Source organism: Piliocolobus tephrosceles, chromosome 7 (genome assembly GCF_002776525.5).
Source record: "Piliocolobus tephrosceles isolate RC106 chromosome 7, ASM277652v3, whole genome shotgun sequence".
NCBI lineage: Eukaryota > Metazoa > Chordata > Mammalia > Primates > Cercopithecidae > Piliocolobus > Piliocolobus tephrosceles.
The window spans coordinates 67,727,211-67,740,429 of record NC_045440.1 but is presented as its reverse complement, the minus strand read 5'-3'; the positions used below and the strand labels follow the sequence as shown (position 1 = coordinate 67,740,429).

General features: G+C 44.5%; 1 protein-coding gene across 5 annotated transcripts in view; it reads right to left on the bottom strand.

The window, feature by feature from the left end:
* Positions 1–13,219, bottom strand: part of LOC111549202 (serine/threonine-protein kinase Sgk3) — a 194,759-nt gene that overhangs the window by 141,266 nt on the left and 40,274 nt on the right. Inside the window, exon 1 of one of the 5 annotated variants that reach the window (XM_023222316.2) lies at positions 5,913–6,328. The exons of 1 other annotated variant lie outside the window; for it this stretch is intronic. The gene's annotated coding sequence lies outside the window, so the exon portion shown is untranslated. Of the gene's footprint in view, positions 1–5,635; positions 5,847–5,912; positions 6,329–13,219 lie in introns of those variants that run through there. 3 more of the 5 variants (XM_023222319.3, XM_023222322.3, XM_023222324.3) reach the window with 3 other exon arrangements.

Genomic DNA, 13,219 nt, shown 5'->3' with positions numbered 1-13,219 from the left:
TCATATATAAAACATACATCTGGCTGGGCATGGTGGCACACGCCTGTAATCCCAGCACTTTGGGAAGCTGAGGCGGGCAGATTATCTGAAGTCAGGAGTTCGAGACTAGCCTGACCAACACGCAGAAACTCTATCTCAACTAAAAATACAAAATTAGCCAGGCGTGGTGGCACGAGTCTGTAATCCCAGGTACTCAGGAGGCTGAGGGAGGAGAATCACTTGAACCTGGGAGGCGGAGGTTGCAGTGAGCCAAAATCGTGCCACTACATTCCAGTGTGGGCAACACAGTAAGAGTCTGTCTCAAAAAAAAACAAAAAACAAAAACAAAAACCACATACGTGTGCATTAGATTATATAGACTATATACTGGTCATACACACACACGCACATATATATATGTTTATCTGCATGTATAGATGCTGAGTTGGAATTTAAATCATTTTAAGTTAATCTTTATCTGTTTTTGGTTAGAAAATAGGGAGGTAGGCCAGGAGCAGTGGGTCATGCCTGTAATCCCAGCACTTTGGGAGGCCGATGTGGGCAGATCACTTGAGGTCAGGAGTTCAAGACCAGCCTTGCCAACATGGTGAAACCCTGTTTCTACTAAAAATACAAAATTAGCCAGGTGTGGTAGTAGGTGCCTGTAGTCCCAGCTACTTCAGAGGCTGAGGCAGGAGAATCGCTTGAACCTCAAAGGTAGAGGTTGTAGTGAGCCGAGATCGTGTCACTGCACTCCAGCTTGGGTGACAGAGTGAGACTCCATGTCAAAAAAAAAAAAGGAAAAAAAAAATAGGGAGGAAAATAACCACAGTAGGCCAAGCACGGTGGCTCACGCCTGTAATCCCAGCACTTTGGGAGGCTGAGGCGGGTGGAAAACTGAGGCCAGGAGTTCGAGACCAGCCTAGCCAACATAGCGACACCTGTCTCTACCAAAAATACAAAAACAATCAGCTGGGCATGGTGGTGCACAACTGTAGACCCAGCTACTCAGAAGGCTGAGACACAAGAATTGCTTGAACCTGGGAGGTGGAAGTTGCAGTGAGCTGAGATCATGCCACTGCACTCCAGTCTGGGCAAGAGAGCGAGATTCTGTCTCAAAAATAATAATAATAATTAATTAAAAACATAAGTAGAATAATAAAGTTCCTTCTCATTTTCAAACTTACGAAGCACCACTGTATAGCAGTCTGTAGACTGGCTAATGAGTGAGTCCTACTTTTGTATATGAATATATTACATATGAAATCCATTTTTCTTTTTTTTTTTTTTTGAGAAAGAGTCTCATTCTGTCGCTCAGTTTGGAGTGCAGTGGCGTGATCTTGGCTCACTGCAACCTCTGCCTCTCGAGTTCAAGCCATTCTCCTGCCTCAGCTTCCCGAGTAGCTGGGATTACAGGCATGCGCCACCATCTCCAGGTAATTTTGTATTTTTAGTAGAGATGGGGTTTCTCCATGTTGGCCAGGCTGGTCTCAAACTCCTGACCTCAGGTGATCCGCCCGCCTCAGCCTCCCAAAGTGCTGGGATTACAGGCGTGAGCCACTGTGCCTGGCCTTTTTTTTCTTTTTCCTTTTTTTTTAGAAAAAGAGTTTCACTCTTGTTGCCCAGGCCAGAGGGCAATGGCACAATCTTCGCTCACTGAAACCTCCACCTCCTGAGTTCAAAAGAGTCTCCTGCCTCAGCCTCCCAAGTAGCTGGCCTTACAGGCATGCGCCACCATGCCCAGCTAATTTATGTTTGTTTTTTTTTTCAGTAGAGACAGGGTTTCACCGTGTTGGCCAGGCTGGTCTCGAACTCCTGACCTCAGGTGATCCGCCCACCTTGGCCTCCCAAAATGCTGGGATTACTGGCGTGAGCCACCATGCCTGGCCTCTACATTTTAATTATCTGCCAACAAACTCATTTAGTGGCTTGAAGAAAGAGCTACCCACAAGAACACTTCTGCACTTGATGGTACAAAGTAACTGCCCACCAATATCATATCATGCCAAGAGATGTTTCTAGTTCTTCTCAAATTTTCATTCCATATAGGTCTTTCCTATATGTATGGCCCTGTCAGGGGAAGCACAATGCACTGTACAGGAATCCTCTGCCACAAGCCCTCACTAACATTACCTATTTCACACACACCTCCATTTTCTGTCTTACATATTATCAGTCCCTCACTCTCTAACAATTCCCCTTGTATCTTCATGTTTCTTTCAGTCACCCCCAATCCTACCCAAGGAAAGCAGATTTTGATTTAGCGTAATAGAATAACAGTGGCTACAAGGAGGTGAACTTAGGCAGGTTTTCAGAACTCTAGAGAAATCGGAAAGGATTTGAGAAATTGGACAAAGGCAAGGATACTGCACACTGCCCTAATTCCCTTTGAAAAGCCTCTGGTTCAGCTTCAGACAGCCAATACAGTTTTACTGGGTGATGCTTTGAATTGGCCTTCAAATCTGATTTCCACATTGTCTTCCTCGGCAATGACAACTGAAAGTTAGCATTGAGTTAAAACTACTTTGACGTGAACTACAAGATGTGGAAGTAGCACCTCTTAGATTTACCACTTTTCTCCATGATACTGGGCAGGGGAGAGTGAAATGAGAGCAAAGTCTCCACCATGAGAAATGGAAAAGGTAAAGGAAAACAGAGACACTGAGTTGCTTAAAATAATACGGGAGTTGTTACATCCGTCAGGAATAACATGTTACATAATTTGAGTTTCATGAATCAGCAGTTTAGTCAGTAATTTACATTAATTTTTTTTAAAAAAGAGAAAACATGAGAATTGGAAAAGGTAAAGTGGTTTCTGAAACAAGGCAGGTTTCAAAGGTATTTTATTCCACTCCCACACAGAAAAGCATTGACAGGCAGATGACTCTGTCTTCATTACGGGTTTCTTACCACCTAATACACCTCATGGGAAAGGCCATCCCATCTCTCATCTCTCCCTGATAACCCTTCTCAATTCCTCCCGCCAGGTAATGACCATATTATACTCTCTAATTTAAGGTTTTCCACCTGGAAATCACATACTTTAGGTACAGAGGGCTATGCTTAAAGCATATAAATAGTCGAGGAATTTTGTGTGTATTTTTTAAGACCCTTTATGCTAAAGTTATTGCAATATTTCAATAAAACACATAGTTTTATTTCAAAAATATTTACAATACCTATGATCACTGAGTTTGAACTTGATCATAAATCTAAGTAGTTCAGAGAGAGAAAAGCTGTGGCCGGGTACAGTGGTTCACGCCTGTAATCCCAACACTTTGGGAGGCCAAGGCAGGCGGATCTTGAGGTCAGGGGTTTGAGACCAGCCTGACCAACATGGTGACACCCTGTCTCTACTAAAAACACAAAAAATTAGCCGGCTGTGGTGGCATGCACCTGTAGTCCCAGCTACTCAGGCTACTCAGCTACTCAGTCCCAGGCTGAGGCAGGAGAATTGCTTGAACCCAGGAGGCAGAGGTTGCAGTGAGCCTAGGCTGTGCTATTGCACTCCAGCCAGGGCGAAACAGCAAGACTCCGTCTCAAAAAAAAAAAAAAAAAGAAAAGAAAAAGAAAAAAAGAAAGCTGTCAACACGAACTTAAATACCACGTGTCCGTTCTAAACTCTCAAAATCAGAGAAAAAAAGTAGGATGAAAAAAACACCCCACCTATTTTCTTTTTCAAAAACCAGAGGTGGCAAATCCTAAGAAATGAGTCCAAGGGCATTCCCATCCTTTTTGTAGAAAATGTGCTGTATCAGATACTGTTTGAAATAAGAGAGGCATTGGACTAGGCCTGGAAAATCTCTCAGGCATAAATCAATTACTATGGTATTTTGAGAGACATGTTTTGAAGAGCAAGGTATCTGAAGCCATGAAGAGTCATTCATTCCACAGATGTTTATTACAGGCCTGCACGTGCCAGGCACTGCCCACACACCTGCCTTCCATTCAAGCTCTGCCTCTCACCTGCTGTGCAATCCAGGCTAAAGCACTTTAACATTTCTATGCCTCAGTTTCTTCATCTGTAAAAACGGGTAATAAAAAGTAGTTAAGAGATCAACCACACAAGATCTCGCTGTCTGGAAGCACTTTGCAAGCCATGAAAATGCCAGGGGTCATCTGGCTAAACTGAATTCACGAATGACACTAATGCCTGTTGTGCCATAAATTATTAAAATATCAGAGGAACATGAGCCTCCTTGCTTCAAGAGACACTTCATAATCCTATTAAATAAGGCTTATCGGCTCACTTAATCATCTCCCTGAAAAGTTAAATATATGAGAGAGAGATAAGGGAGGGGGCGCAGAAAGGGGGAGAGGGAGTCAGAAAGCTAGTCTGATGTGCAGATTTTGACATTATATTCATAGTCACCATAATTACAAGAATCATGTCTATCTTAGTCACCCCATTGTGTCTCTAATGGTGCACATTTGAAGAGGGCATGTTATTCTGAAAAAATATCCTCTCTGAATATCTGCAAATCACAAAATGTACACTTATGAGGCTGACCTACCAATTCAATGTTTCCAAGAGCAAATAGCAGTAAAATTACAAAACGTTATTTGTTATGTTGATGTGTGCAAACAAAAATGTTCTATTTTATAGTGCATTTCAAGTTCAATCTGACCCTCATATCTAAATTGTCATATAAATAATTTCATATAAATAATGTCGAACAGATTAGGAACAAAGCTCTTTTCAAAAACAAAAGTAGGCTCCATGCAGTGGCAGTTAAAGAAGGGGAAGTTCTGGTGTCTCCAGAGTTAGCCGATGGGCACAATGGCAGTTGAGAGAGACCAAGTTACACAAGTCATTCATGTTCTGGCCAACACCGCTTTGAACAGGTCGCATTCCCAGGAGCTGCAGGCTCCCTTACCCCAGGGAAATGCAGGGGTGGTGGCTTGTCTTACAGAAGTGGTAGCCAAGGGGACCAGAGGCACACCCGGTGCTTAAAACACGCCTAAAACTTCTTCTAATGTTTATAGCTCTTCCAGCGACATTTGGGGAACTAAAGTATGGATAACCTCTTCATTGCTAGAACCGCTATAATATGTTGAGTTAATAATTTGATTTAATATTTATAAAGCACTTAGAAAGAGCCCAGCCATAGTAAGAGCTATGTAAGTGTTTGGTAAATAAAGAAGGCACCTCCCAGATTGGCTGGGTGAAGTCTCAATCTGGTGAGAAGGAGAGAATCAAAATACACAACAGTCTATTTTTCACTTTGACAAAGATTTAGAAATTACAGTGCTGTGTATTTATTTTGCACCCAAGTGCACCCTAAGTAGTCTCTGGTGCAGGACTGAAATTCTACTCTTGGTTCAGAAGTCACTGTGCACAACTCAACGAAAGCGTTTTAAGTTTCAAGAGATGATTCCTTTCTCTTTTCTCTTTCCAAGTAACGATGACTAAAAATGACAGAATCTAAAAATCTCAAAGCACTTCTAGTGGGTACATGCCCATGGCTAAAACTGTGAGAATTAACAGGGCCAGATTCACTTGAAGAGACGTAAGGGTTGAAATCACAGAGAACTTAAAAGATGCAACGTATTAAGATCTCTTACTACAGATCCGCTGACAACAGGTTAAACGATTCCATCCACCCCACTCTGGCGGCTTGCCCCTCCCCGACCCTCGCAGGTGACTTGCACCCACTTTCAGCTCGGCGTTCCTGGCTCCTCCAGGCTCGGCGGCTGCGTGCGAGTTAACAAGGTCCAGCCACCGACACCCCTTGGACGTTTAGGAATCTCGAGGCAGGATCTGAATTCACCTCGTGGAAACAAAGACCATACTCTCCAGGAGCCGGGGGCTGGGCGGGGGTACGGCTTTTTCCGAGGACAGGCAGCGGCCGAGGCCCGGGCGGCCCTCGCCCCGCCCCGGGCCGCAGTTGGAGTCCCGGGCGCGCGGACCCTCCCGCCGGTCCCGCACCTACCCGGCCCCGCGGTGCTGCTCCCGGCGCAGTGGGCGCCGAGCCGAACGCACTGCGCTTCCTCCTTCCCGGCAGGGCCGCCGGGCGCCGGCGTTTCCTCCTTGACGCGTCACGGCCGCCGGCGGCTCCTCCCGCGGAGCGTGCGGGAGGCCGAGGACAGCCGGGGAAGGCGCCGGATCCCAGCAGAGCTGCGCTAGCGGCGGGTCGGGGGCAGCCTGTGCGGGGAGGGGCTGCAGGCTGCGTCCCGCTCAGGCCTCCGAAGAAGCCCGCGCTCCTCTCTCTTCCCCGAGGACCCCCGCGAAAGGCCGGGCCGCGGTGCGCTGTCTGACCCCGTCACGCGCTGTGCAAAGTTCAAGAGGACACGGTGGGTCCTGTCTGGAGTCACAGACTCCGGTGTTTCCCGCTGCTGCGCCCGCAGTGGCCGCTACCCTGGGGCCCAAGACCCGCACGGGCCAAAGCGCCAGGGCCCAGCGGAGATGACCTGGTGTGTGCAGGGATCAGGACCCCCGGGTCAGCCCGGGGTGTTGGGGGTTGGCTTGATGTAAACTGGAAACTCAGAGGAGTGAATTAAGTATCCAAATAATTGAGAACAACTGTGATTCATTTAGCATTATTTGGACAGTTTTTCACTTTTTTCATTAGCAGAATTACAGCCCTTGTGTTTATAAACAATCGAGAACTTTCACAAATTGGCAGATCCTGTGTGCAGAGAAATTTCCTTTCCACACATCTTTTTGGATCTACTGACTCTTTTTTTTATTCCCATTAATCTCCAAGTCAGCCGAGTGCACACTTTACAGCTCCTTATTACTCATTCTTGAATTACAGAAGCTGCATTTTAGACCTGTTTATCTCTTTTAACAGAGAAGCTGAATGGAGAACTAAGAATTACATGGTTCAATGGATGTGGAGTCAAGTGGTTAAGATTCTGAAGTAGAGTGGGTTGTTTTCTTCGTCCCACGACACTACCGTAATTTAGGTCTTATCAGATATCACTTGAAGATAGACTTAGACAACTACTTAAAGATTCCCATGTGCATATCATGCCTTAGATTTTGAGACAATGATTTGTACTTTAGATCATATGATTCCAGAGAATTTGCCACAAATCTATGAACAAATAAAGTGCCAAAGGTTTTTAGAGGAAGTCGGATCTATGTGTGACTTCCCTAAATTCAGAAGACATTTCCTCATGTTTTAAAATGATATTCAAAGATTCAGCCCCACAAGTATGGGTAAGAACGTTCATTTTTAATGTCAATAACCACAATATGGCCTCTCTTTAAAAAGTGGATTGCAAATCCAAATACATTTTACACTTCAGTAATCCTACAGAACTTTCTAAACAGTAGTTTTCAGAAATGAATATAAGAATACAGTAGATACAAATCAACACATTGCCAGTGGTCCTTTTTATGTTTTACTGTGGTCCACAAAGCAATCCATATAAATTAGAGAAGTTCCTCCCTTGTAACGAAATCAGCAAGTGATCAGTGTATCTCTTAATTAAAGCCATATTCACAGTGCTGGAGATTTCTCAGACAAAAGGAAGTTCTGTGTCAATAAACTCCAAGTGGAATGACATCATTCTCACTTTAGAGACAAATACCTGGCTATCACCACATTTTGACTTTTTAAAAAAATAAACATCTGGGAACCATTACAACATTTCTCGATAAATTTGTCCTATTGTGAAGAACACACACACACACACACAAGGAGATCACCTCCCACAAACGTTTTATGTATTTTCTTTTTTTTCTTTTTTTTAAGAGACAGGGGTTTCACTGTGTTGCCCAGGCTGGGTTCAGTTGATCAGCTGACAAGATGTTAGGCATTTTGCCTTTACAGTCTGAGAGCTGCAGTTTAATAGCTAGATTTCTCAAAAAGCTAGAGGAGGTAAATATTTTCACAGACTACTAAGGACTTTTTCACTGTAATTAAATTAGGTTTTTTTTTTCTTTTTTTTTTTTTTTGAGACAGAGTCTCACTTTTGTTGCCCAGGCTGGAGTGCAATGGCATGATCTCAGGTCACTGCAGCCTCCTCCGACTTCCAGGTTCAAGCTATTCTCCTGCCTCAACATCCCGAGTAGCTGTGATTACAGGCACCTGCCACCACGCCCAGCTAATGTTTTGTATCTTTAGTAGAGACATGTTTTCGCCATGTTGGCCAGGCTGGTCTTGAACACCTTACCTCAGGTGAGCCACCTGCCTTGGCCTCCCAAAGTGCTGGGATTACAGGCGTGAGCCACCACACCCAGTCTAAAATTGGTTTTAAGGGCAAATTTTAAGGCTGATTTCTTTGTTGTTGTTGTTTTGGTTTTTTTTTTTTGAGACAGGGTCTCACTCTGTCACCCAGACTGGAGTGCAGTGGCATGATCTCGGCTGACCGCAACCTCTGCCTCCCAATTCTCCTGCCTCAGCCTCCCCAGTAGCTGGGATTACAAGCATGCGCCACCACGCCCAGCTAATTTTTGTATTTTCAGTAGAGACGGTTTCACCATGTTGGCCAGGCTGATCTCGAACCCCTGACTTCAAATGATCCACCTGCCTCAGCCTCCCAAAATGCTGGGATTACAGGCTTCAGCCACCACACCCGGCCAAGGCTGATCACTTTGATTAATCGTGTTCACCTATAGATAGATATATAGGTTATATCCCCATTTTCTGTTATGTTTCCAAGTTTAGACTGTAAAAAAAAGTTGTTGAATGTTCAGCTAAATGTCTAGCTGATGTTTATACCTTTATGAAATATTTCATGTAAATAAATTTTTAGAATAGAGCTTTTTATCAGACTATGGGTCCCAATACTTTCTTTGAAAATATGATTCTGTTCATTCAGATAGGGCAAATCTTTTGTTCATCTGTTTTATCTATAGTGTAGAGATTTTGAACACAAGCTTTGGAATTGGACAGACCCAGGTTTAACTCCTGGTTTGCCACTTTCTGCTTTGGGCAAATTGTTTCACTTCTCTGAGCACTCGTTTCATCAGTAACCTGGGGATAATAGTGCTTTTTCCTCTTCAGTAAAACAGAGAAAATAGTGCTAATCTCATGAAATTGCTATAAGGATCAAATGAATTTAGTAGAATGCCTATAACATAATGTCAAGTGACTGCTATCGTCATCATTATTAGCTCTAAAACACATATTAAAATGCCAATATTATATATATTTCATTTGTAATAGTATGAAAATGGCCAGATTTTAGAAATTTTGGTGGTGGCTCATGCCTGTAATCCCAGCACTTTGGGAGGCCGAGGCGGGCAGATCACGAGGTCAGGAGATCAAGACCATCCTGGCTAACACGGTGAAACCCCGTCTCTACTAAAAATACAAAAAATTAGCCGGGCGTGGTGGCGGGCACCTGCAGTCCCAGCTACTCGGGAGGCTGAGGCAGGAGAATGGCGTGAACCCAGGAGGTGGAGCTTGCGGTGAGCCGAGATCGCGCCACTGCACCTCCAGCCTGGAAGACAGAGCGAGACTCCGTCTCAAAAAAAAAAAAAAGAAACCCCGTATCTACTAAAAATACAAAAAACTAGCCGGGCGTGGTGGCGGGCACCTGTAATCCCAGCTACTTGGGAGGCTGAGGCAGGAGAATCGCTTGAACCCAGGAGGTAGAGGTAGCAGTGAGCTGAGATCACGCCATTGCATTCCAACCCTGGGCGACAGTGTGAGATTCCATCTCAAACAAACAAACAAACAAACAAACAAAAACCAGCTACCCAGCCAAATAATATGGTTATTATGATTATTTTAGATCATATATTGCAATGAAATGAATGCTTGGTTTTCATTCTCCACTATTCAAAATGGGAAACCTTTTGTCTAAAATGGTGGCTTATGTGGAAGCATTATTACTTTTTTGTATCATAATAAAGCCCTCTATTTGTAGTTCTTTTATCAGAACCTTGGAAGAAGTGAGGGCTATAAAAATACAAGAAATATCACTTCCATTAGTGAGGGCTGCTATTCATTAGAATACTTGTTTTTGGCTAGGCACAGTGGCTCATGCGTGTAATCCCAGCACTTTGGGAGGCCAAGGCAGGCAGATCACCTGAGGTCAGGAGTTCAAGACCAGCCTTGCCAACATGGTGAAACCTTGTCTCTACTAAAAATACAAAATTAGCCAGGTGTGGTGTGTGCCTGTAATCCCAGCTACTCAGGAGGCTGAGTCAGGAGAATCGCTTGAACCCGGGAGGTGGAGGTTGCAGTGAGCCGAGACTGCACCACTGCACTCCAGCCTGGGCAATAAAGCGAAACTCCATCTCATCTCAAAAAAAAAAAAAAAAGGAATACTTGTTTTATAGCAGATAAAATGTTAAGTCTAGAGAGGTAAGAATAATCCTACCAACTATATGCTTACAAAAGCAAAACACTTTCTGGTTTGTTTTGTTTTTTGAGACAGGGTTTCATTCCGTTACCCACCAGGTTGGAGTGCAATGGCGTGATCTCGGCTCACTGCAGCCTTGAGTCCCTGCGTTCAAGCCATCCTCCCACCTCCTGAGTTGTTGGAACTACAGGCTCATGCCACCACCTCAACTAATTTTTAAACTTTTTTGTAGAGTCAGTGTCCCACTATGTTGCCCAGGCTGGTCTTGAACTCCTGGCATCAAATGATCCTCCTACCTTGGCCTTGAAAAATGCTAGGATTACAGGTGTGAGCCACCTCGCCCAGCCTCGCAAAGGATGGTTTTGATTCATATTATTTGCATTGCTTTTTAGAGTACCTTTTCCCTCATTCTGCTACAGACTCACCTGCTAAAGTGGGTCAGACACCATAAGTTGTTGCTACAGTTTCTAGCTATGTTTATCAGCTGACATTCTAATCGCAACATTCCACAGTATCAAATAAAATAAAACCATTTTTGTAGAGAAGATAGTTAAAAAACATAATCCTAACTATGAATTGGCTCAGATTGTAATAATTAAAAGGAAAAGCTTGCTGTAAAAATGGGTAAAAATATGGGGAAACAAAAGTGAATAATTTATTAAATTTTCTTTTTTTTCTTTTTTTGAGATGGAATTTTGCTGTGTCACCCAGGCTGGAGTGCAGTGGTACGATCTCGGCTCACTGCAGCCTCCACCTCCTGGATTCAAGGAATTCTCCTGCCTCAGCCTCCCAAGTAGCTGGGACTACAAGTGCACACCACGACACCTGGCTAATTTTTGTATTTCTCGTCGAGACAGGATTTCACCATGTTAGCCAGGCTGATCTTGAACTCCTGACCTCAATTAATCTGCCCACCTCAGCTTCCCGAAGTGTTGAGATTACAGGTGTGAGCCACCAAGCCTGGCCTAAATTTTCTTTTCTTCTTCTTCTTCTTTTTTTTTTCTTTCTCTCTCTTTTTTTTTTTTTTTTTTTTTTTTGAGACAGGGTCCCACTTTTTTTTTTTTAGAGATAGAGTCTCACTCTGTTGCCCCGGTTGAGTGCAGTGACACAACCATGGCTCACTGCAGCCTCGACCTCCAGGGCTCAAGCAGTTCTCCCACCTCAGCCCCCCAAGTAGCACCACAGGTGCACACCAACACGCCTGGCTAATTTTTTTATTTTTGCAGAGACAGGGTCTCCCTATGTTGCCCAGGTTGGTCTCAAACCCCTGGGCTCAAGTCATCCTCCCACCTTGGCCTCCCAAAGTGCTGGGATTACTGGTGTGAGCCACCATGCCCAGCTGACTAATTTATTAAATTTTCTGAGCAAAACAATTTAATAAAACACAAAGCAACCCAAGATACAGTTAGAAAAACTCAGGCCAGTAGTGGTGGCTTTTATGCCTATAATCCCAGCAGTTTGGGAGGCCGACATGGGAGGATCCCTTAAGCCCAGGAGTTTGAGACCATCCTGGGTAACAAAGTGAGACCCCTCCCCGTCTCTATAAAAAAAAATTAGCTGAGTATGATGGTGCACACCTGTAGTCCCTGCTACTTGGCAGGCTGAGGTGGGAGGATCACTTAAGCTCAGGAGGTCAACGCTTCAGTGAGTTATGCTTGCGCCACTGCAGTCCAACATGGGCAACAGAGGGAGACCCTGTGTTTAAAAACAACAACCAAAAAAACCCTCCGTGGCCGAGCATGCTGGCTCATGCCTGTAATCCCAGTACTTTGGGAGGCCAAGGCAGGCAGATCACCTGAGGTCAGGAGTTCAAGACCAACCTGACCAATACGATGAAACCCCGTCTCTACTAAAAATACAAAAATTAGTCGGACAGGGTGGCATGCGCCTGTAATCCCAGCTACTCGGGAGGTTGAGACAGGAGAATCGCTTGAACCTGGGAGGTAGAGGTTGCAGTGAGCTGAGATGGTGCCATTGCACTCCAGCCTGGGCAACAAGAGCAAAACTCTGTCTGAAAAAAAAAAAAAACAACCCTCAGTTGGGCAGGTGCAGTGGCTGACACCTGTAATTCCAGCATTTTGGGAGGCCGAGGCAAGTGCATCACTTGAGGTCAGGAGTTTGAGACCAGAGTGGCCAACATGGTAAAGCCCTGTCTCTACTAAAAATACAAAAATTAGCTGGGCATGATGGTGTGCACCTGTAATCCCAGCTACTTGGGAGGTTGAGGCAGGAGAATCGCTTGAACCTGGGAGGGGGCGGTTGCAGTGAGTCAAGATTGTGCCACTATACCCCAACTGGGTGACAGAGCAAGACTCTGTCTCAACAACAACAACAACAAAAAAAAAAAAACAAAAAAACACCTGATGGGAACTGAAATTGAGAGCAATTAATGCCTCTAGCACAGAGCAGAATTAACTTGTTTCTTTCATTCGGAAAATGGTTCAGCATGTGTTCATTTTGTCAGGTAGGGGTATAGGTGTATAGGTGGGAGGCCCAAAGCTGAACATCATTTCTTGGGCCAAATTAGCCAAGTTCAAACTCAAAACTGAAATGCTTGAAGTTCAAGTGTGTTTCATAACAGGGAAGAAACTATTTTAAAACAAGACTACATTAGGATCAAATATAAGGCTTTTCAGATCACAGGACTTTCTCACTTTCTATATTAGACTCATGAGAAAAAGCAAGGGGAAGTGTTAGGAGATCAGAACCCTTAAACTGCTAGCATCAGCTTTTTGATAAAAAGTAGCTAGAAATTCTTTTAAATTTCCTGGGCCGGGCGCGGTGGCTCAAGCCTGTAATCCCAGCACTTTGGGAGGCTGAGACGGGCGGATCACGAGGTCAGGAGATCGAGACCATCCGGGCTAACACGGTGAAACCCCGTCTCTACTAAAAAATACAAAAAACTAGCCGGGCAAGGTGGTGGGCGCCTGTAGTCCCACCTACTCGGGAGGCTGAGGCAGGAGAATGGCGTGAACCT